The sequence below is a fragment of the Meles meles genome, chromosome 4 (genome assembly GCF_922984935.1).
Source record: "Meles meles chromosome 4, mMelMel3.1 paternal haplotype, whole genome shotgun sequence".
NCBI lineage: Eukaryota > Metazoa > Chordata > Mammalia > Carnivora > Mustelidae > Meles > Meles meles.
In genome coordinates, this window is record NC_060069.1 from 129,225,868 (window position 1) to 129,248,138 (window position 22,271).

Here is a 22,271-nt window from a genome sequence, read left to right on the forward strand (position 1 = left end):
ATGAATTAATTCATTAGTCCTAACGGGAATGTTAAACTCTGGTAGTCTAAGATTGGATACAGTTGGGAAAAGCAAGTTTGTATAAAGTTCTTAACCTCAAATTCTTCTTATTCCTCTACAATGTAGAAACAGATCATATACTCCAAATACAACCACTAGCAATGGCTGAAGAAATTGGTCATTCCTGAGTTATTATTTTAATCCACACAAAAACCCTATGAGATATTGGATATAAGGTATGTACTATTATTATCAACATCATTTTACTGATGAGAATTTGAGGCAGAAGTCTTAGTAACTTATAAAGGTTATGCATATGGCTAGTTGCAAAACAAGGATTTGAATCCAGGCATCCAAATTCCCATGCTATGCTCTTACCCACAAAATCTGTCTTGCAAGGCAGCATGTCCAAGTAAGTAGTTATGACAAGCTGTACTGCAAGCAACTCAAGATTAATAAGCAGAGTGCTGTGCTTATACTGACTATATATTCCCCTCCAACAAATATCAAACTTTTTTAAAAAATAAAACAAAACGAAACAAAAAAGTTTCAGGTTTAAATTTCCCAGGAAGGGCACCTGGGTAGCTCAGTTGGTTGAGCATCTGCCTTCAGCTCGGGTCATGATCTCAGGTCCTGGGATCGAGCCCGGCATCAGGCTCCCTGCTTGGTGAAGTGACTGCTTCTCCCTCTCCCTCTGCCTGCTGCTCTGTCTACTTGTGCTCTCTCTGTATCTCTCTGTCAAATAAATAAATAAAAATCTTTAAAAAATAAAATAATAAAATAAAATAAGATCTCCCAGGAAGTGAGGATTAGTCACTTGGTTCTGGATAGTGTATTTATATGAGTATAAGCCAGAGTTGGCAAATGATGACTGACGAATAAAATTCAAACACTATTAAAAAAAATTGGAAGTTTTATTGAGACACAGCCATGCCCATTCATTACTGTCTATGAATACTTTGGAGCTACAATGAGTAGTTGTGATAGAAATTATATGTCCCACAAAGCCTAAAATATTTCCTATCTAATTCTTTACAAGAAAAAGTTTGCCAATTCTTAGTTTAAGCCAATTGTGGTAATTCCATTTCCCTCACTGTGAGTGGTTTAAACAGAAACAGGTGATACTTTTCTTTATCACTCTTCTTGTGATGCTTGGGGAAGTCTATTGTGTGTGTCATGGGGACACATGGGGAAGTATATTCTTCAGAAATAAGGAAGAAGCATGTGTTCTTTCAGCCTTGGAACACTGTCATACAAAGATAGGATGCAAGATATAACAAAGTTTATAACTTTGTTATAAACTGTGTTTCCCCAAAAATATATGTTGAAGTCCTATCATGTCTCAGAATAGAACCTTATTTGGAAGTAGGGTCACTGCAGATATAATTATGTAAGATGAGGCCATTCTGAAGGGGGGTGGGCCCCCAATCCAATGACTGTTGTCTTTATAAGAAGATGGCCATGTGAAAACAGAGACACAAGGAAAATGCCAGGTAATGATTAATGCAGACATTGACATCTACAATCTAAGAGTCTAAGATGTACATTGGTAATCTACAATCTAAGATGTACATTGGCATCTACAATCTAAGAAACACCAAAGACTGCAAGAAAATCGCCAGAAATTAAGACAGAAGCATGGAACAGATTCTCCCTCGCATCCCTCAGAAGGAACCAACCCTGTAATGGCCTTGATTTCAGATTTCTAGCCTCTAAAACTATGAGAAAACACGTTTCTCTTATTTAACCCACTGAGTCCTAGGAAACTAATACAAGGTTGTTGCAGCAACTTAGTTCATGAGGGGAATAGGCTGAGGACGAGAGTCAACACGCCAAGGATGACAAGACGTAGATGGAGAGATGGCACACTGGGGATGTATCGACCCACTGAGCTTACCAAATCTAAAATTGTACCTTTGGATTTCTTATCTTAGAAAATAAATCCTCTTATTGCATAAGCAGCTTTGGACACTGTCCTCTGTTACTTGCAACCAAAAGCATCAAAAATGGTATACCACACAGCCTTATTTTTTAAAGCAATCCTGATTTCAAATACTCTATTTCATTGTCCACATAAATGTAGTCAAAATTAGTAACAATTGCTTTCTTCTCTTTGATTCAGAAAATGAGATGGCTGTAAGCAATCTTCATGCTGTGAAATAGGTAGAAATGAAGGAGGGAAGGTTTTACAAGCAGAGGGCAAGGCAGTAATGCACAGAACCACAGAAAGTAAGGCAGCCAATCTGCCAAGTGATTAGGATGGGTATCAACTATTACAATCCACTCTTCAGTTATGAAATGGGATGAAGCAGAGTAGTAAATTTTAGAAAGACTGGGTTTGTTATCAAAACTGATTTAGACTTCTCTAATGAATGGCAACTTGATTTCTTGATATGCATATAAAAGCCAAAGGATTTTTAAATTAACAAATTTTAGAAAAACCACAGACACTCTCACTAAACAACATAAAGTGGCACAATTTTAAATGCAAACATTAAGAGAAAACCATCTAGCTATCTGTGCACATTTCACTGTTCACATTTGCATATGCACTAAGGGATAAGAGACAATAAGCATTATGAAGTGATAGGATAGATCTCTAGGCAGAAAATGTCAATAACAACTGAAAAATTGAATATACAAATGGACCATGGCCAGACCACATACAAAAATAGAACTCTGACCCACAACCTGCAGCAACATGCCCAGGAAACCAACTCCCTTATCTACAACAAACAGCCCAGGAATCCAGCCTGTTATAGGTCAGACTTGCAGGAAGTCAGATTGCTATCAAGTGATAATCCAGGAAGCTAACTAGTAACTTCTGTAACAGTCAGCCCAATATGGCCAGGACTTGATTAATAACTGGGCTTACCTACCTTTTGTTCCCACTTCCAACGTAGCACCAACCAGAGAAAATTAAATATTTATCCCTAACCAATCAGATAGGACAATCTACTTCTAATTAGCCTGTCTACAGCTTCCTCATGCCAACAGCCTCCAAATCAGGGCACACCTGAAGCCTTCCCTTTTTCCATTTACGAAGCTTTTCCAGTCCCTATCCTGCCTTTGAGTCTATGCCAAAACACAAGCGGTAATGGTTAACTTCCTTGTTGTGAGCAAGCTCAGAATAAATAGCCTTAGTTTTTTCTCATTTGGTTGACCTTCATATATTTGCACACAATTAAGTTATTATGAAACTCTCACTCTCACCACCTCCCCTCAAGAACTCCAAAGTCAGTGATTTTCATGATTATGGTTTTAGGGGTAAGTCAGGATTCCAAATTAATACTTGCAAAACTTTGGGGCACCTGGGTGGCTCAGTGGGTTAAAGCCTCTGCTTTCAGCTCAGGGTCCTGGGATTGAGCCCTGCATTGGGCCCTCTGCTCAGCAGGGAGCCTGCTTCTCTCTCTGTCTCTCTCTCTCTCTCTCTCCCTGTCTCTCTGCCTACTTGTGATCTCTGTCTGTCAAATAAATAAATAAATAGTCTTAAAAAAAAATACTTGCAAAACTTTCTGAAGTGATACAACCCTAACTACCACTCACTGTCCACCCCTAGACTCATAGAATCACATCTTCAACCAGCTGAGTATTGGTGGTTTATTATACTCCTCACTTATATGAAACAGAGAATGCTTGAGAACCATCAAGCACCATCTTTAGCTGAAAGATGATGTATTTCTCAAACTCGGTTTAAACTAGTCTCCAGAAAAAAAAAAAATTATTTATTGCCCAAGGTGTGGACAATAACTTGATTTATAAGTTAACACCATTTGATTATTATTCAGAGTTCCATGTACATGGAAAAGAATAAAGAGAGAAAGACTTTATTTTAATTGAGATGCTTCCTAAAATTTGGCATTTCTTTTAACCCCACATAACTCAGCAAGCATTGTTACACTCCATAGTCCTGCTTAAATATGTAGTGATATCTCTTATTGACTTGACTTCCTAAGGCGCTCCTCTGAAAGGGTACTAAAATACTGAACTTATTTATAAAAGGATAATTCATACAGAGAATTCAAATTTGATGGAAAGGTTATCAGATTCTATCCATTTCTACAGATCGGGCTCTTATTCCTTTAATATTTGAATTAGTCTGCTGATCATGTGATGTATTGACCGCACAATTAATATCATATATGCCCATATTTCTGTAGTTACTAAACCGGTCTTTCCAGACCATTTTCATGCCTTCTGTCATCTCCAGTGTTTCCCTATTGTCTTTCTGTATCAATTTGAAACGCCTAATCCTCAGTCCATTTCTCTAATGTCATCCCTCAGTTCTTTATATATCGTTTTTATACTACAGCCAAATCAATTATGTAGCTGCTCTAAATAATATTTCCATTTTTTCTGTTAACCCCTTTTCATACTATAAACAAAAGTTTTCCTATTAAAATTTAGATATACAATCTCCTTCAAGACTCAGTTAAAACTCTTCTGCTTCTGGAGGCCTTCTGCCTCACTAACTCTCTCCAACTTTCTCTCCCTGTTTCTCTCTCCTTCTCTCTCTTTCTTCTGCACTTGGATATGCATAATACATTAATGTATTATGGAAAGGATACATCCTGCCTTGAAATGCTTGTCAAGTATATATGATTTCTTTTCATCTCCACGCTAGATTAGAAACCTCTCAAGGGCAGGAATTTATGCCCTTTTGAGTTGTCCTGTATCTCCATCAGCACCACATAATGTAAGAACTTAAACGTGTGCTGACTATTTGACTTACCCAAGCTTTCTTTCATCCGAGTGTATTAAGCTCATCAGCAGCTGGTTGAGCATGCTGATTTGAAAATGTATACAATAAGTGATACATTTCATGTTTAGTGAATAACTGCTCCCACTTTAAAATTCTAAAGTGTAGCATAAAAATAGCATATGACAAGGCTGTCCATCTGGAAGTCGCGTTCTGTGCGTTGCAAAGTGAGAAGACACTAAATCCTGAAGAGGCCTCAAATTGGAGAGATCAGTGAAGTGTTTTGCCAACAGGAAAGGAAGATGATTGCTTTTCTCAAACTGTGCCATGTTGCCAAGTATAGGAATCCAGCTGTTATGTGAGATTTATACTCATTTCACTTAACTACAAATGCATCATGCATCATTTTTCTTTAATTACTCAGATTAGCTGGGTAGGTGTAGGTGATGCACTGAGGTCTGAGCATAATCAAAATGAGCTACTGTGATAAAGTGAAAGGAAAATATTTTTGTAGTCAATGGAGGAAAAAGTATGTTTATGTGAAAAAATAAGATCTTGTCACTGCAACAATCTAATTAGTGTTAAAATCCTTTAGTTATCCAGAACTGAGAATCTTCCAGTTATAAATGAAGTCATCTTGTAGAAGAAATCTATATCACTTTTTTTTTTTTTAATTCTTAATTACTTTTCTGCTTTGTCCCCTCATATTCAGGGCATTCCGATGGACAGCTTTATCCTCTGTAAACAAGTTTGCATTCTTTTTTCCTCAAATCTCTGGAAAACTTTTAATTTCCTGAATTTTGACATCAGAATTCCTTGCCAGATTTTCAAAACATCTATCCAATTCTTCTGCCCTTCCTAAAACAACTCAATTCTTATATGAATTTCCAGCTGTTGTGTCAGTTTTCTACTTGTCCAATTTTCTCTGTTAAATACTTTTAAGATTTTTCTCAAAATGTTTCATCTCCTCAAAATAGCCCCTATTCTGTCCATCATATTTGGAAACAATTTTTATCTCTTATGGAAACCTTCACTGACTTCTTAAACTTGGTTCAACAACCTGATGGCACCTGCTTCATAACATATCTGCCTACAGACATCCACATATTTTCATTATCCATGTTTAATATCTGTACACATATGCATGCATTTTGTTCATTAATAAATGGCCAATAAATTGAATACAATTTTGTTACTGTTTGATGTTCATCATAGTACAATTTTATTGAAAATAAAGGCTGTATTATCTTATATTGTGTGAAACCTCTCAGCACCTAGAATAATGCCTTTACAAAGAAGGTATTAATGATTATAGTGATTAATCTAAGGTAATGAACTTCCGTTGTTCTTCCCCCGCTCCCATTTTCCACACAACCATTATAGCCTCCTTCAAGTGCATGGCTCCTGTTGAAATCCCAGGTTTTTTTGTTTGTTTGTTTGTTTTTGGTGTTTTTTTTGTTTTTAAGATTTTATTTATTTATTTGACAGACAGATTACAAGTAGTCAGAGAGGCAGGGGGGACGAGGGGGGGGCACAGAAGCAGGCTTCCTGCTGAGCAGAGAGCCCGATGTGGGACTCCATCCCAGGACCCTGGAATCATGACCTGAGCTGAAGGCAGCGGCTTAACCAACTGAGCCACCCAGGTGCCCCGAAATCCCAGTTTTAACTCTATTCTGATGACTCACAAATATGGTTCTATAAGTTATTACTGATACTATACTCATGTAGCATATCCACATGAGTATAGTATTCCACAACCATTTATAATTTTTATTAATCATTATAACTGCCATACTGCACTGAAATGGTTCAGTTGCTCCTTGTGGATAGATAGATGCAATAAGCTCTGTCCATTCTCCATCCCACTTCGATTCTTGTGAACTCTCAAGGTTCACATGATTTATAAATGTATAGCCTTTGCATAACAACATACCCTGTCTTGTTTTGCAAATGTAATCATTTGCACTTTTTAGATTAAATTAAATTTACTTATTTGACAGAGACAGAGAGAGCACAAGCAAGCGGAGTAGCAGGCAGAGGAAGATGGAGAAGTAGGCTCCCTGTTGAGTTAAAAGCAGGACTCGGGGCTAGATCCCAGGATGCTGGGATCACGACCTGAGTTGAAGGCAGTTGCTTAACCATCTGAGCCACCAAGGTGCCCCTACACTGTCTTAAGCCAACTGAAATTTCTTAGACATTTGCCTCCAGTCTCACTATAGTGTTTTTCCAGGCCAAGTCAGTACATTAATCAAGAATTTGTGAATAGCAGGGCCTAAAAAAAAAAAAAAAAAAAAAAAAGGAATCAGACAGCAGAGTAAATACATGTAATAAGATCTGCAAAATTATAGTTACTTTTAAGTGACTATTTTATCTTTCCAGTGACTTATCTACAAGAGAGATAAAGTTTTAAAATTTTTAAAAAATTGGCCTGGTTTTCAGTAATTCTCTGAGGAGACAATGACCTGCATGACATCAAATATGAAAGGATAATTCAGTTCCTTAGGCATTCAGTAAGAATTCAATTGGGTCAGAAACAATACCTTGCCTTATGAAGAGATGTACTTCAAATTTTGCAAACAGGCATAAGATTGTGATCAAGGAAATACATAATTTGTTTATTTACTATGCCTCTAAGCTAAAGAATATACAGAGCTCTAAATTCTCTGAGTTTCTGAAGACACGAAGTTCTCACTTTGTCTTTCTCTATCTCTCTCTCTATATATATATGAACATTTCCTTTTTCTAACTCAGGAAGCAGCAGTAATGAGGTATTTTGGAATGTCTCTACATTGAACACAAATTTTGTAGTAGCAAAAAAATGTGCCACAAGCATGTGACATATTACACCTCCTTTTATTTTATAGGGTTATGTTTTGTTTGTGTGTGTGTATGTGTGTGTCTGATCTTTCTTATTAAATGTTATTTCTTTGAGTTATCCAAAAATATTAGAGTGCTGAAGAGTTTCAAGCTCCTTTCATTTAACATAAGAATTGTGCAACAAAAATGATACCATATATAAGAATGATTTTTTTTAAAACACTAATGTTTGGAGCTTTTAAAATAGAATTCTGAAGTGTAATGTTTCATAAGGGTCATACAAAATCCTATAGAGAGCAATATGACTTTGAGTGGGGAAAGAGGGATGTACCACATATGGCTTACAAATTGCTTCATCGGATTCTTCACGTTTGCAAAACTCAAGAACAGCAATTCCGATTGGCTCAACAAGTTTAGGCAATTACCTTACAGATGCAGTAACAGTGAAGAAAGTTCAGTTCAATTTCTGCAAGCACTAGTCCAAATGAGAACTGCAAGCAAAGCAATGAGTAGTGATTTTTTTCCCCAGTTCTTAATGCTCTAGGCAAGGGATTCAATCCTAAGGGCTGTGCTATTGAGAACAGGGAAGAATACTGAGCAATAGAGAGTGATTTCCGTGCGCACTGTTGTTGGCACTGGTGGAGAAGAAATAACAAATCAGAAGGAAAAATAAAGAGGCAACTGGGAATAATAAAAGATAAGTAAGACTGTCAGTGAAAAATAATATTTTTATAAAATGATAAATTGCGGGAAAAGATTTGTTGTCTTGAGACACAAAAACTTTTAGAAGAAGCCGTCTGATCTTTAGAGGACTGGAAGTGTTAATAATGTACTTGGGGATATTTAAGTTATTGTTACTGGTTTGCTGATATTGCTGTTTTTAGTTTCCAAATGGCTTTTGGGTAAGTAACAATCTTCCATTTAAAATCTGTCTGCCCTGCTGACACTCTCTGATCACATTGCTTACTCAGAGCAGGTGTTTCATGAAACCAGCTTTCAGTGCCAATAATGAAGCACCTTAGAGGGTCCATATCTCAGCACAGATGTATGTAGTTTTGAAGTCTGAAATCTCCGGTGTGCTCAAATTTGGAAATTTAAAGCAAAGAGCAAATAGTTTTCTTGTGTAATGTTAATGTCTTTCTCTTCTTCTTTAGAAAATATGTAGGCTTCATGTGTTAGAAATGGATGTTATTTTCCCTGCATTATGGCACCGTAGGAAAGATCTGTGAGGCAGAGAAGCTTTTATTCTCATTATACTGTATATGTGGAAGCACTAAGAAATATGAAATCCTTCACTGGTGCAGACTAAAAGATTTCCATTTCGTCTGGAGGGGAAATGTGCCAAAGTGGCTGAAAATAATTCAAGTAATTGGCAAAGAGCTGTACTCTAAGGAGCCTTTTGGTGTAATTTGATTTTGTGCCTTTTAGGGGAGCAAGTGAGATGTGATTCTACCTGCCCCTGAGGGCCAAGAGATTTTAAACATTACAGAATCCTTAAGGTAGATGATGATGAACTGCAATGTTGAAAGACACCTGGAACTGTGATATTCTTAAGAGATAATAATAATAATAATAAAGATAATGCTCAACTGAGTTAAAGAATGTCCCTTACTATGCGTTGTCTGTATTTTGCATTAACACTGAGAAAACTATCTCATTTAAGAGCTACATACTCCTCTGACTACAAACTTACAGGATTATTGCTAATTTCCATAAGTGTCATTAGTAATAATGGATGGCAACAACCAGCTCAATCAGAATCAGCCATTTATAATGGTGCCCATGGTATTACAATCAGCCATTTATAGATGGGTGCCCATGGTATTACAATACAATTGCCCTACTTACCACAAGTCCCAAACTTGCAGGGACCCAAGTTTGTTTTGACGAACTCCTCCGTAAGTCCCCACCAGCATCTCCTCTCATTATGACCTCTTCGTGTATCTTGGATCTTCCTCACACAGAGACTGAGAGTCTATTAGTTTTCCATTTATTCCTCATTTATTACTAAGGAAAAGACAGCTTTTTATGGGTTGCTTTTTCCTTTGGGGAAATGCCAGTTTCTTTAAAATAATTTTAGTCGTAGAATTTTAAGCAATTTTACACAAGGAACCTTAAACATTTCTCTTTTTCTGAGACAGAATATGAGGCAGCCTCTGACTATATTAATATTTCTCATGTGGAAATAAGTAGAAGATTTGAGTTCTTATCCACTCCAAGACTATACAGCCAACTTGTAACTTCAACATTAAGTATGCCTACTTTCTTTTCCCTTACTTACCCACAGAATTAAGGAAGAAGAAGAAAAGACTGAAGAAGAAGCCTCAGGACAAGGCCATACATGTACAGCACAGCATACTAATGTGGGGCTCTGGAGAATCCTCCCACCAGCAGGCCATACTAAACTGCAGGAGTCCTCAGGTACTCCCTTAGCTCAGTGGTTCTCAAACTTTAGCTCAAATAAAAATCACCTGAGGGCTTGTTTAAAAATAGCTTGATGGGACCCACTCTCAGATCTCTTTAATCTGTAGGTCTTAGGTGGTGTGTATATTTATATTTTTAACACATGTCCAACTGATGTTAGTGCTGTTTGTCAAGGGACCACACCGTGGTTCAATAGCCCCATCCCTCCAAACATTTTATTTCCCATACTCCCCAACAGTTTTATTTAGCATACCATAAGCTTCACACAGAAATATGTAATACATGAAATTCAGAACTAACATTATTGTCTAAGAAAAAAATCTGTGTTCATGTTTTTATACAATTCTATGAGTAAAGTGTCCCAATTTCATTATCAGTTTCAATGAAAAATATAGGATTAAAAGTCCGTAAAGGGGGGCGCCTCGGTGGCTCAGTGGGTTAAAGCCTCTGCCTTCAGCTCAGGTCATGATCCCAGCCAGGGTCCTGGAATTGAGCTCCGCATTGGGCTCTCTGCTCGGCAGGGAGTCTGTTTCCTCCTCTCTCTCTCCCTGCCTCTCTGCCTACTTGTGATCTCTGTCTGTCAAATAAATAAATAAAATTTTTTTAAAAAAGCTTTTGATCTTGATGAAATCCCAATAGTTCATTTTTGCCCTTGCTTCCCTTGCCTTTGGAGATGTTCCTAGGAAGATGTTGCTGCGGCTGAGGTCAAAGAGGTTGCTGCCTGTGTTCTCCTCAAGGATTTGGATGGATTCCTTTCTCACATTGAGGTCCTTCATCCATTTTGAGTCTATTTTCGTGTGTGATGTAAGGAAGTGGTCCAATTTCATTTTTCTGCATGTGGCTGTCCAATTTTCCCAGCACCATTTATTGAAGAGGCTGTCTTTTTTCCATTGGACATTCTTTCCTGCTTTGTCGAAGATTAGTTGACCATAGAGTTGAGGGTCGATTTCTGGGCTCTCTATTCTGTTCCACTGATCTATGTGTCTGTTTTTGTGCCAGTACCATGCTGTCTTGATGATGACAGCTTTGTAATAGAGCTTGAAGTCCGGAATTGGGATGCCACCAACTTTGGCTTTCTTTTTCAATATTCCTTTGGCTATTAGAGGTCTTTTCTGGTTCCATATAAATTTCAGGATTACTTGTTCCATTTCTTTGAAAAAAATGGATGGTATTTTGATAGGGATTGCATTAAATATGTAGATTGCTTTAGGTAGCATAGACATTTTCACAATATTTATTCTTCCAATCCAGGAGCATGGAACATTTTTCCATTTCTTTGTGTCTTCCTCAATTTCTTTCATGAGTACTTTATAATTTTTTGCGTATAGATTCTTAGCCTCTTTGGTTAGGTTTATTCCTAGGTATCTTACAGTTTTGGGTGCAATTGTAAATGGGATTGACTCCTTAATTTCTCTTTCTTCTGTCTTGTTGTTGGTGTACAGAAATGCAACTGATTTCTGTGTAAATACCTCATCTGATATGGGGTAGGTACATTTCTCCCTGGTGTGCCTGTTAAGAAATACTAAAACTCTGGAGATTATATATAAAATAAACATAAGAAGACTGTAAAAGGAGGAGAGAGAAAGGCAGACCAGCTGGGGACCTAAGAAGTGACATGGCAGTGAATTAACTAGGTTTCCTTTTGGTCTCGTATATCCCAGACCAGATGCTAGAGAAGCAGCAGTCCAGAAATACCACTGGGTACAAACCAAAAATATCCAACTAAAACCTACTATCACTAGACATAGGACCAGCCAAGGACAATACAGCAAGACAAAAAACTTTTAGAGGATAATGATCTACTGCAGCCAAGCACCATGGGAAAAACTATAGAAATTGGGGAAAATGAAGAGATGTTGGTCAAAGGGTACAAAATTTCAGTTATAAGATAGGTAAGTTCTAGATATCTAAAGTAGGACATTGTATTGGTTAGCAATAATGCATACTTGAACTTTGCTAAGAGAGTACATCTTAAATGTTCTCACCACAAACACACACATGCACACGCACACACACACTCAAGATGGTAACTATGGAAAGTAATGGATAATCGAGGAACCTTACTATTACAATCATTTCACTATATATATATAGGGTATCACATTGTATACCCTAGATTCAGATAATGTTGTCAATTATATCTCAGTAAAACTGGGGGAAAAAAACATGGCCCCATGTGTACTTTGATCAACAAAGTCCAGGTGGAAAGCTTAAAATTCACTCCTCCTCAACAACAATGAAGTGCTCATTCTTGTCAGGATGGCGTTGGAGCTGGGAATTGCATGTCTGCCTTGAGATAAAAAGCTTCCTCACTTTATGGTGTCAATGGAAACCACATGGGATCCGGACTCCCACTTCCAACAGGTTATGATAATGTAATCTGTTCTCCTACCAAAGTGGTATCCCAGGAAGCCCAGTGGGAAGCCTGGATTTTCCCCACTTTCCAACAATAACGAGTCTCTCCACCTACGCTTTGATGTCCATGTGGGTCACATGGAGAATGATAGCAAGGAGATTCTCCCTCTTCCAGTCCTGATGAGGTCAGTATAGGCCTATGAAGGACCCTGAACTTAATTCCACCAAGCAGCAGTAAGGAGGCAATCCAATCTACACAGTCAACAAGAGTACTAGGGCTTGTACCCCCATTTAAAAGTGATGAGGTGACCTGGTACTCCCAACCTGTGTACATCAGCATGCTATCATAAGGAAGCCTGCTCAAACAAGATCTGATCATGATTCAGAGTCTCATAAGATAATACACAAAATGTCCAGGATACAATTTAAAAAACACTCAGGGGTGCCTGGCTGGCTCAGTTGGCTGAGCATCCCATTCTTGATCTCATGTCAGGTCTGTCTTGATCTTAGGGTTGTGAGTTCAAGCCCCACTGGACCCTACACTGGTTGTAGATCTTACTTAAATAAATAAAAAACAAAAACTCTCATCATTTTTTTATTGGTCCTACACTTAGTCACTGGAAAATCAGAGACAAATGTTTTGTTATAGATTCCAACAAAAAATTTTCTACCCTTCTGGTCCAAATCTTACAATCTTATGGTGATTAGCTTTCTAAGCACAGCGAAGATTATCCTTCTGAACAACCTTGTCCTTTACAGAGGTCAGTGGAGTGTTTATTACTCTGCAAATCAAAAGGTCTAAAATGATGGGGATAGCTTTGTTTGCTTCTGATAAAGAGGGTGCAATGTACTGCGAAGGTTTTAAGTCAGTCAGAAAAATCCATTTTTAAATCCCTGTTTTCCCCCTTACCAGGAATATGATCTTGGTTAAATTTATTAACGTATCTAAGCTCTTAGTTTCTTTGCCTATAAACTGTAGTAGTAGTAGTGGCAGATGTAGTTGTCATAATAGGAAGCTTGTAGTTATACAATAGTTGCATTAATGGAAGCAGTAGTATGTGCTAGTCACTTTACCTATATTTTCTAACTCTCAGGACTGGGACTCAAAACCATGGTTGGGGGCACCTGGGTGGCTCAGTGGGTTAAGCCTCTGCCTTCAGCTCAGGTCATGGTCTCAGGATCCTGGGATCGAGGCCCGCATCGGGGTCTCTGCTCAGCAGAGAGCCTGCTTCTCCCTCTCTCTCTGCCTGCCTCTGTGCCTACTTGTGATCTCACTCTCTCTCTCTGTGTTAAATAAATAAAATTTAAAAACAAAAAAAACAAGGTTGTTAACTTCAAAATCTGTATTTCATCAGGTAAACCCTAAAGCTTCTCAGAAAACTAAATGCAATAATTTCAGTAAAAGAATTTAGTGCATTGTCAAATCACTGTGTTTCATACCTGAAACAAATATAATATCATATATCAATTATACTTCAATATAAAAAAGTACAAAATTTTTTTAAAAAGTAAATTTAATGCAAACATAGCACTGAATGTTATCTCCCTTCATTTTCAAGTGATGTTTATATATATATATACATATATTATATATAATATGCATACATGTATATGATACATATTATATATGATATGTATCATTCATAATATATGTATACATATATGTGTGTACATATAGCTTCATGTCAATGTCTCCCCAATAAAAAAAGTCTTTCAATTCATTTAGAAAATTTCAATGCTTTAATGTTCTTTCTCAAATCAGATAAACCCAATAGATATAATTTCTCACTAATATAATTTAAAGATTATTATAGAAATTAATAAGTTTATATTCACAAATTATTATTTTATCTAGAATATTTTATTGAGTGCCTTATGAAGGTACTGGACTAGGTTAATGACAATAAGAAGAAACTCAAGGGTCAGTTACTATTCTGTGTACCTAGAGCCTTTAGATATTTCCAAAGCACAATGTAGTAGAATAATTCCATTAACCTTTTCAATAAATTCATTCATAAATAAATAAATAAAAGTTCCACTCAATTGGCATCAAAGCCATTTTTTTTAAATATGCAAAGACAACCAATGAAGAAGACATGAAATCAACAAGTAAAGCTCTAGCAACAGAAATCTAGTGACGGGAATTTCCAGGATCATGACGGCCTAACTGGCCTAGAACATTTAGAGACTATATTCAAGCAATAGATAATAATGCATTCTGGGGGGAAATCTGCTGGAGAGAACAAATATAATAGAAAAATAATCTGATTCATCTGACCACGTAAAAACTATACTAAATGCTGTTGGAGGGTGTGGAAAGAACTGATAGATAGACAACTGGACAAATGAGAAACAAAAAGGAAATTTTTAACTCTGGGGAAAAAAAAATTTAAGAAAGGAAATATAGTATGCTCCTTCGCTCTACAGTGAATAGTATTTATTTATGATAATACAAAAATTAAATATAACTAACTTCAAGTTGGGACATGATGTTATTGGGATAATGAAGGGAAACAGAACAGAAGTTTTAAGAGAGCTAACAACAAATTTGCCATAATAGGAAGTTAACAGATGAGGCCTAAACTATACAAATCAAAAATTAGCAATATTATAACATTACTTCAAAATATAAACATAAATACACAGAAGAAAAGGCTAAAAAGAGTTGAGAATAACACTAATAGAGAGCAAGGCAGACAGTGAGAAAGGGCAAGGCAGAGAATTCTATTTTTTTAGAAATAAGATTTTAATAATGTTTTTGCTTATTAACTGGGTGAGTACAAATATAAATATAATTTATTTTTAAATAAGAAAACTACAAATAGTATATTTAGTATTAATTTTATTTATGCAAACTTTATAAAATTAAATATAATATATTAAATCTATACTATTGGTAATTATAAAACCCAAGGTGACTTCTTCCCTTATTTCAACATAATGTATCAGATAGGGTAAGAAAAGGAATGTGATCAAATTTAATAATTTCCGGTGTGCCAGGGAAATGCTTTCAGCTTTGTAAAACCAAACACTGGTCTAAATACAAGTCTTCCTTTGCATATTTGTGGAGTAAATTGCCCAGGGCTGTCATGAGTTGTAAGTGTGAGGAAAATCATGTTGTCCCTTTATTTTAGGGCTTCTTGGCTTTATTTCCCATTTACTGGATTTTTTGGTCTGTTTTCTTTTCTTTTCAGGTTTTGCTTTTTCCCTTTTAAAAAATCTCACTGTATTGTCTGGGCCATCTACATCAATATAGAACTCTGTTCTGTTTCGCTTCCAGACCATGCGATATTTCTCCACCAGGGAAATCTACACTTGAAATTGTGCTATGAAGAAATGAGGACATCAGGGAGAAAATGTGTGAAGGTAGGAGAGCAGTGATCAAGGAGCACAGTTAGGAGGTGGAAATGAAGAGAGAGAGGGAACAGCAATCACTTTACCTCAGGCTATAGTCAGTAACTAGCAGAGTAATAGAAGACAGAGGGGAAAGGTGCTACAGATTTATCATGAATACAACTAACTGCTCAGTGAAATCCAGGGAGACGCCAAGCATCTTTTTTCTCTCTCTTTAAACATTTTATATAATTAAAGAAATAAAACCTGCCTACAAGTTACTTTTAAAAATACTTTTCTTTCTGATCCCCAATAATTTCAGGAATCCTAAATTGTCAAAAACACACCATGATTTCAAAAACAGACCTTCTCCCCGACAAGAAGGGCTGGTAGGGAAGTAAATTTCAGCCTTTAGTTATGGCTACTCCAGCTTTTCCAGGCTTATTTCTTCTTCAGACAAATTCCATTCCCCCAGAAGCTACTCTATCAAGAGCTTCTCAACCATGCTATTAATGTGAAAATGAAAAATCTGCTTTATAGAGGCAGCACTCATGGGAAGAAGCATGCTGGCTCAGTGAGCTTCTAAGACTCTTGATTACCTGGAATTTCTGAAGCTTTTGCAGTTGTTAATGTACCTCTTGCAAAATAATGAGATTTCAACCTTTTCCAAACACAGTGGCTTTGCTTTTCCTTAGACAAACTCCCGCACACATTTTACATTTCTAACTCCAATTTTCTCTGGCCTTCTTCCCAGCAATCCCTACTTGCATTCTACCTGCCATTTGCTTTTAATCTAGAAACCAAAATAACAATAATTATTCTATCAGATAACAGGTGATATTTCCAAATATGGTAGAAGAGGGATGTTTTTCTTTTGCTACTTTGAGTTGAAATAATATGATGGTTAATTCAAAGTAAGAAATCATACAGTTGAACATTTTATATTATCCAGTAATAATGAAAAGACTTTTATATTATCCAATAATAATTAAAAGAAATACATGAGTATCCTTACCTTAAGGGAGGTAAAGTTTGCTAAGGTAGCTTACTTAGATTTCAAAAAAAGGGAAAGTTTTTACTGATTCCCAATATTTGTAGTTTTCATATCATATCACTGTAGACTTAGCTTTCCTTCAACATTTTCGGGGAAAAATATCCCAGTAAACAAAAATTCAGTCTTAATGTCTGAAATCTCTTTACCAAGGCATAACAAATTCTTTGAGCTTCTATTTTTTGGGGATCCTTAAAATTTTCACATTTCTCCCTGGGATTTGTCACAATGTTTGATTTTTCTCTAGTAGAAATCATGAATCCCAGAAGCACATACTCTTAAACAAATTAAACTCCTCTTCACCTGAGCATGTTGCCAAAAGAAGTTTATAACAAAGCAGCTCAGGGTCTGGTGTTGTAACATTAATTGTTTAAGGTTTGGAAGAATAACCAAAACAAGTAGCTTTTCTTTTTTCTGCCAAACTCTGTCTTTAACTCCAGTTTCTTCATTTTGCCTGTGTGGATTTCCAGTGTGCTACTTACAATTTAAATAGAGACTGAATTTAGACTGTGAAATATATCAAACCCCAGTAAAACATACACCACAGGATTTTTTAATATAGAAGATGAATATGGATTTATGAGGAAAATCATCAAACCTAATTGGATAAACTGAACAGCACTGGAGAAAATGGTAAGATCAGTGCTGATACGTGATCATAAAAATACCCTACACTTTTTTTATTAGATTTTGGTATAAGCCAGCACCTCTAAGTCCCAAGATGTAACAGCCATAAATTGCTCATGATAATTACATTAAAGTCCTTAGAATATTAAAATTTGCAATTCAGATTCTGTTGTTAGATAGGTAACAAAATTTAATTGATATTTTGTACACAAAATAATGCTCTAACTTTCTTCCATAGTGAGAGAACAGAGTTCCACATAGATTAATTTTCTAGATAACGGAAGCTTATAGTACCGTAAGATTGTTAAATTATTTTCTATAGCTGCTATAAATTTACCATTACAACACTCAGATATACAATAATAGCCTCCCATTATTCTTCGAGAGTAATTTTATTTCACTGTTCCCCATTTCTGGAGATTAAGGAAATTTCCATTTTGCAAATTCAAGAGTAGACACGATTACTTCCAATTTAAATCCCAATCTCTTTGAGATCTATGCAGTCAGTACAGTATTCCTACTTCCCTCTTTCCCAAGCCTTCTTCCTGGATGACTCTGACTCAGGGAAGGTTGACAAAACATCATGGCACAGAGGGACAGCAAGGGGGTTTGTGGTGGGGGTGGGGAGGTGTACAAAAGAGCGCTGCAACAAGTTTGTGGTCCTCTCAATTCCCTCTGACCTCTGCTGAGTGTTTTTCATCACTATTCACCTACTAAGAATGTCTGAGGTCCTGCCAAGGTCTCTTCCTTTTCGGTACACACACTATGCAACCCGCTTATTCCAAATGCACCCACTTTAATAGACTTGGCTCTTCCCCGCCGCCCCCCAGCACTGCTAGATGTAGGATACCAAGCCATCTGACACTGTTTTCATGCCCACTAAAAAAGTAGTAAAATAGTCAGTGCTACTAGACCTATTAAGCACCATGTTGAGCATGGGATTTCTCTGCAATTCTTGCTGACGCAGAAAGTCACCAGAACTAACTCCAGTCACATCTCTGAATCTCCTTCTTACTCCTGCTAGTCAAAGTCTTACCCCTCTGGGAGTGTTTACATCATCCTGGAGTTCTCCTCACTCTAGTTGATGCTATAACTGGATCAGAGTCTTCTGTGCTGTGGCTCTTGTTATTTTGAGCCAAGATTTTAGAAATGAAATTGGCTATTTCTTGATCAAATAAAACAATTAAAAATTGAGGGTCTTTCAAGTTCATAATCTCCACTGGAGAATTTAAAAAATCAATCTACAAATTTAAAACAGAAAAATTACTTTGTTTTGTCCTAGACTATATCTGTCCCTCTGCGTAGACAATGCACACTCTTAGTTGCAGGGAAGAGCTGGAAGGACATCATTATTTTAATAATGATGAAAGAAAAGAAACTGGCTAGAAATCTCCAACTATTATCCTATGATAACCAGTTTTAAATAACAAACTCTCCTAGACTTTAACACTTTTCTTGCTTCTCAAGCTAAAATCACTTAACCTTCTATTTATGATTCAGAGTCAGTTTTAGTTATCTCTTTTAAAATGTGTATTCTGCAATTATGATGTTCTAATTTAATCCTTAACTCTACCATGTATTAACTTGGCAAGTGACTTAGACTCATATGTAAATTGGGGATAATAGCAATCTCTATCACATAAGGTAGTCATTGGGAATTAGTAAAATAATTCAAAGAAAGTGCCTAGCACAGGGCCTCCACATAAATGCTCAGTAATTGTTAGCTATTGTTGTTGTTCCAAAAATTTTAACTATACAGAGGATTTCTTCAAGCTGTACTGAATATAGGCTACTATGCTGAATAAAGCCATATAAGTTTACTGCTTGAGTTCCTCTTTTCCAATCAGGATCAGTTGCTATTCTCCTCTTTTTATTTTTATTTTTATTTTTTTGTAGATACATCATAGGACAGAAAAAAACAGAAACTAACCAAGTCAGAATGAGGGCCTTAGATTTGAGGCTATTACTACAAAAACATAATAATCTTTAGAAGGCAGTTTGGATACAAGACTAAGGATAAGATGATCTTTATTTTGTTCATTAATATTTTGGAAAAAAAAACACTTTGAATTAATTTTGGTTTTTTTCTTAATATTGCATTTATATGTCCTTTAATTATTTGGATCACTGAGGTTTGCCATCTTAAGTTTCTTTTTAAGATTTTATTTATTTATTTGTCAGAGAGAGAGAGAGAGAGCATAAGCAGGCAGAGTGGCAGGCAGAGACAGAGAAGCAGGCTTTCTGCTGAGCAAGGAACCGGATGTGGGACTTGATCGCAGGATTCTGGGATCATGACCTGAGCTGAAGGCAGCCGCTTAACTGACTGAGCCACCCAGGTGTCCCTGCCGTCCCTGCATGGCATCCCTGCATAAATTTTATGCCTAAGGTAAAATCATCTCAACCTAATCCTAGCCCTATTGGGTACTTTAGAAGAGCCATTGAGTACTACTAGAGTAAGTAGAAAAAGGACCCTATCTTTCTCTGTCATGTCAGGGTAAAAGCTGTAAATTCAAATATTTTCATGGGCCAAGACATTGATAGAAGTGATTCCAGTAGGTTGGGATAAAATGGTAGTGTATGACAGGGCCTGTGATGAAAACAAACATTCAAAAATCTAAAGGTATTCAAATTCAGATTTTTAATAACACTAGCCATCCAAATTAAAAAAGGCTAGGGATGAAATTCTGTGACCTTGGATTAAGAGAATGGTCTTGCACTCACCTAAAGTCAGAAGAAGCTGGGATTAAATTTACTACTGTTTGGCTCCTGCGGTTTGATTTTGCCACTGTTGGAATAGTGCTAAATCCTCCAGAGTTCTGAGGTTGGGAATAAAGATTTGCATTCTTCCCATTGCATGTCACTGTGTGTCTTCCATGTGATCTTAAGATAAGAGAGGTTGCCAGATCTGTATTTAGCATTAATGTCTTTCCTCTATCTACTTTCTATTCCATATCTCATGTTCGGGACTAAAATAATCTGTTAAGCAAGCAGCAAGATTCGTTTTTAAATAAAAGAAGTGGTTCTAAGTGAAGTCCTAAAAGTTCCTTCTGTTGATAAAATTGCACATGTTTTAAATCAAGAACATTTTACAGTTCACTTTGAGAGATAGGGTGCCATACTGGAAAGATTATGAATAGCTTTGGAGTGAGCTATAACTAGGTTCAAATCTCAACTTGGCTACTAATTAATTATGGAAGTTCAAGCAGGTCATTTTCGTTCTGTTCCCATATTCCTCATCTAAACAACAGGACTAAAACTTCCCATCTCACAAGGTTGTTATAAAAAACGAGTATCAGAATGTACGATGTTCTTAAAAAAAAAAAAAAGAATATACAGTGTTCTTTACATGATATTTGCCAATAAAGTGTTCGCACATCATAGAATAATAATTAAGAGGCAGTGTTTTACCTACTCTCTCACCTCTTGGTTATATTACAGATTAATAAATTTGTAAAATAATAACCACTGAAAAGCTGGTGGGCTTCTTTATATATAAAGAATAGAAGTGCGCCATTATATACGATTCTGTGTATAATAGGGAGGCAATTATAAGCAATTCTATTTTTTATTTCCTCAAATGTGACTTTAGACAAATCATGTAGGCAGAACAAATATGTCTAAAAATACATCACTATTTCTTTCTTACTTTGTCAGAACTTTATTTTTCATCTTTCCTTTAAGAGCAAATAAAATCTTTGTTTAATAAATTAAGTTCCCCCCAAATTATGTATTATATGTTGTTCTATACATGACACTCAACCCATAAATGTGTTAGCAAGACTTTAAGTCATAGAAAGGTTTATAAACAAATATTCACTAGAAGAATCCAGAGTTCAAAGTACACCCAATTAGAATTCAGAAAAGAGATGAGTTTTTAAATGCAGTTTTAAACTTGGAAAGGGAATCTATCAGGAGGTAATTGATTCCACCAAAGAGAAGTAATGATTGAAAATGTTCTGTCACTAGAGGATCCTCTGGAATATAAAAATGCATGGAAAAAGCAATAAGTACTTTACATATTTGAGAACACATTTGAAAAATAAAGCTTTCTGTGTATTCATTAGCGAACAGCAGGAATCCCTAAAACAGTATGAGATTATTCAAATGCTTTTTTCTTAAGCAATATTCCAAGGAGAATAGTGGTGTGGCAAATAAATGCATAATCAATTAGAAGTGTCCTCAACTACATGAGTGCACATTATTGCATATCTTGTTATACTAGTGACATTCCAGCCCAGTAACTGATTTTACAAAATACACAGTAATCATGCATTCCCATATTCGAGAAACTAAGATGGAGTGCCAGGGGAGGAGGGGTGTTGGTGACAGGGGACTAAAACTTGCCTGTGCAATTGTAGATATCCATAGCGCAAGCCTCATAAAATTCAGAAAGAGAAAGAACACTGATTGGACTGAAGCATATTTGGCTCTGGTCCTTTTCCCTTAGATTTCTAAGATCAAAGCAGATGATGATACCAGAAAATATTATAGAAATCAAAAAATAGTATTTACTAAAAAAAAAAGCATGTGGCTAAAAATTAAAATTGAAGGCCTATAGGTTCTTTAAAAATGGGATCCTTTGAAAGAGTTGAGATTTTAAGGGTTATTTTGTGAAGGCTTTTTTAAATGTCCCTTTTTATTGCCTAACTTTGCCATGATCTTTCTATTTATGGTGTTTCTCTTCGTTAGGCTGCAGCTTTGCCCTTGCACTAATCAACTCCTAGTATAAGTACTTTAGTTATAATGATAAATATTAAAATATAAAAGGGCTGCTTCTTCTCTTAACCTATATCCCCCTCACCCCCAAATCTCCTGGCCAGGCCAATCCTCTTGCCTCATCTCCTTTGGCCTCCAAAGTCATTGCTTCTAATTCAAAAGACTTCATTAAATGTGATTTGGAATGCTGTACCGATGTCTTCTTTAAGTGAAAATATACTAAAGAAGTAGATATAAATAGAATAAATA

The 22,271-nt window shown here is 36.2% G+C and overlaps 1 pseudogene; it reads left to right on the top strand.

The window, feature by feature from the left end:
• Positions 1-22,271, top strand: part of LOC123940776 — a 159,784-nt pseudogene that overhangs the window by 28,780 nt on the left and 108,733 nt on the right.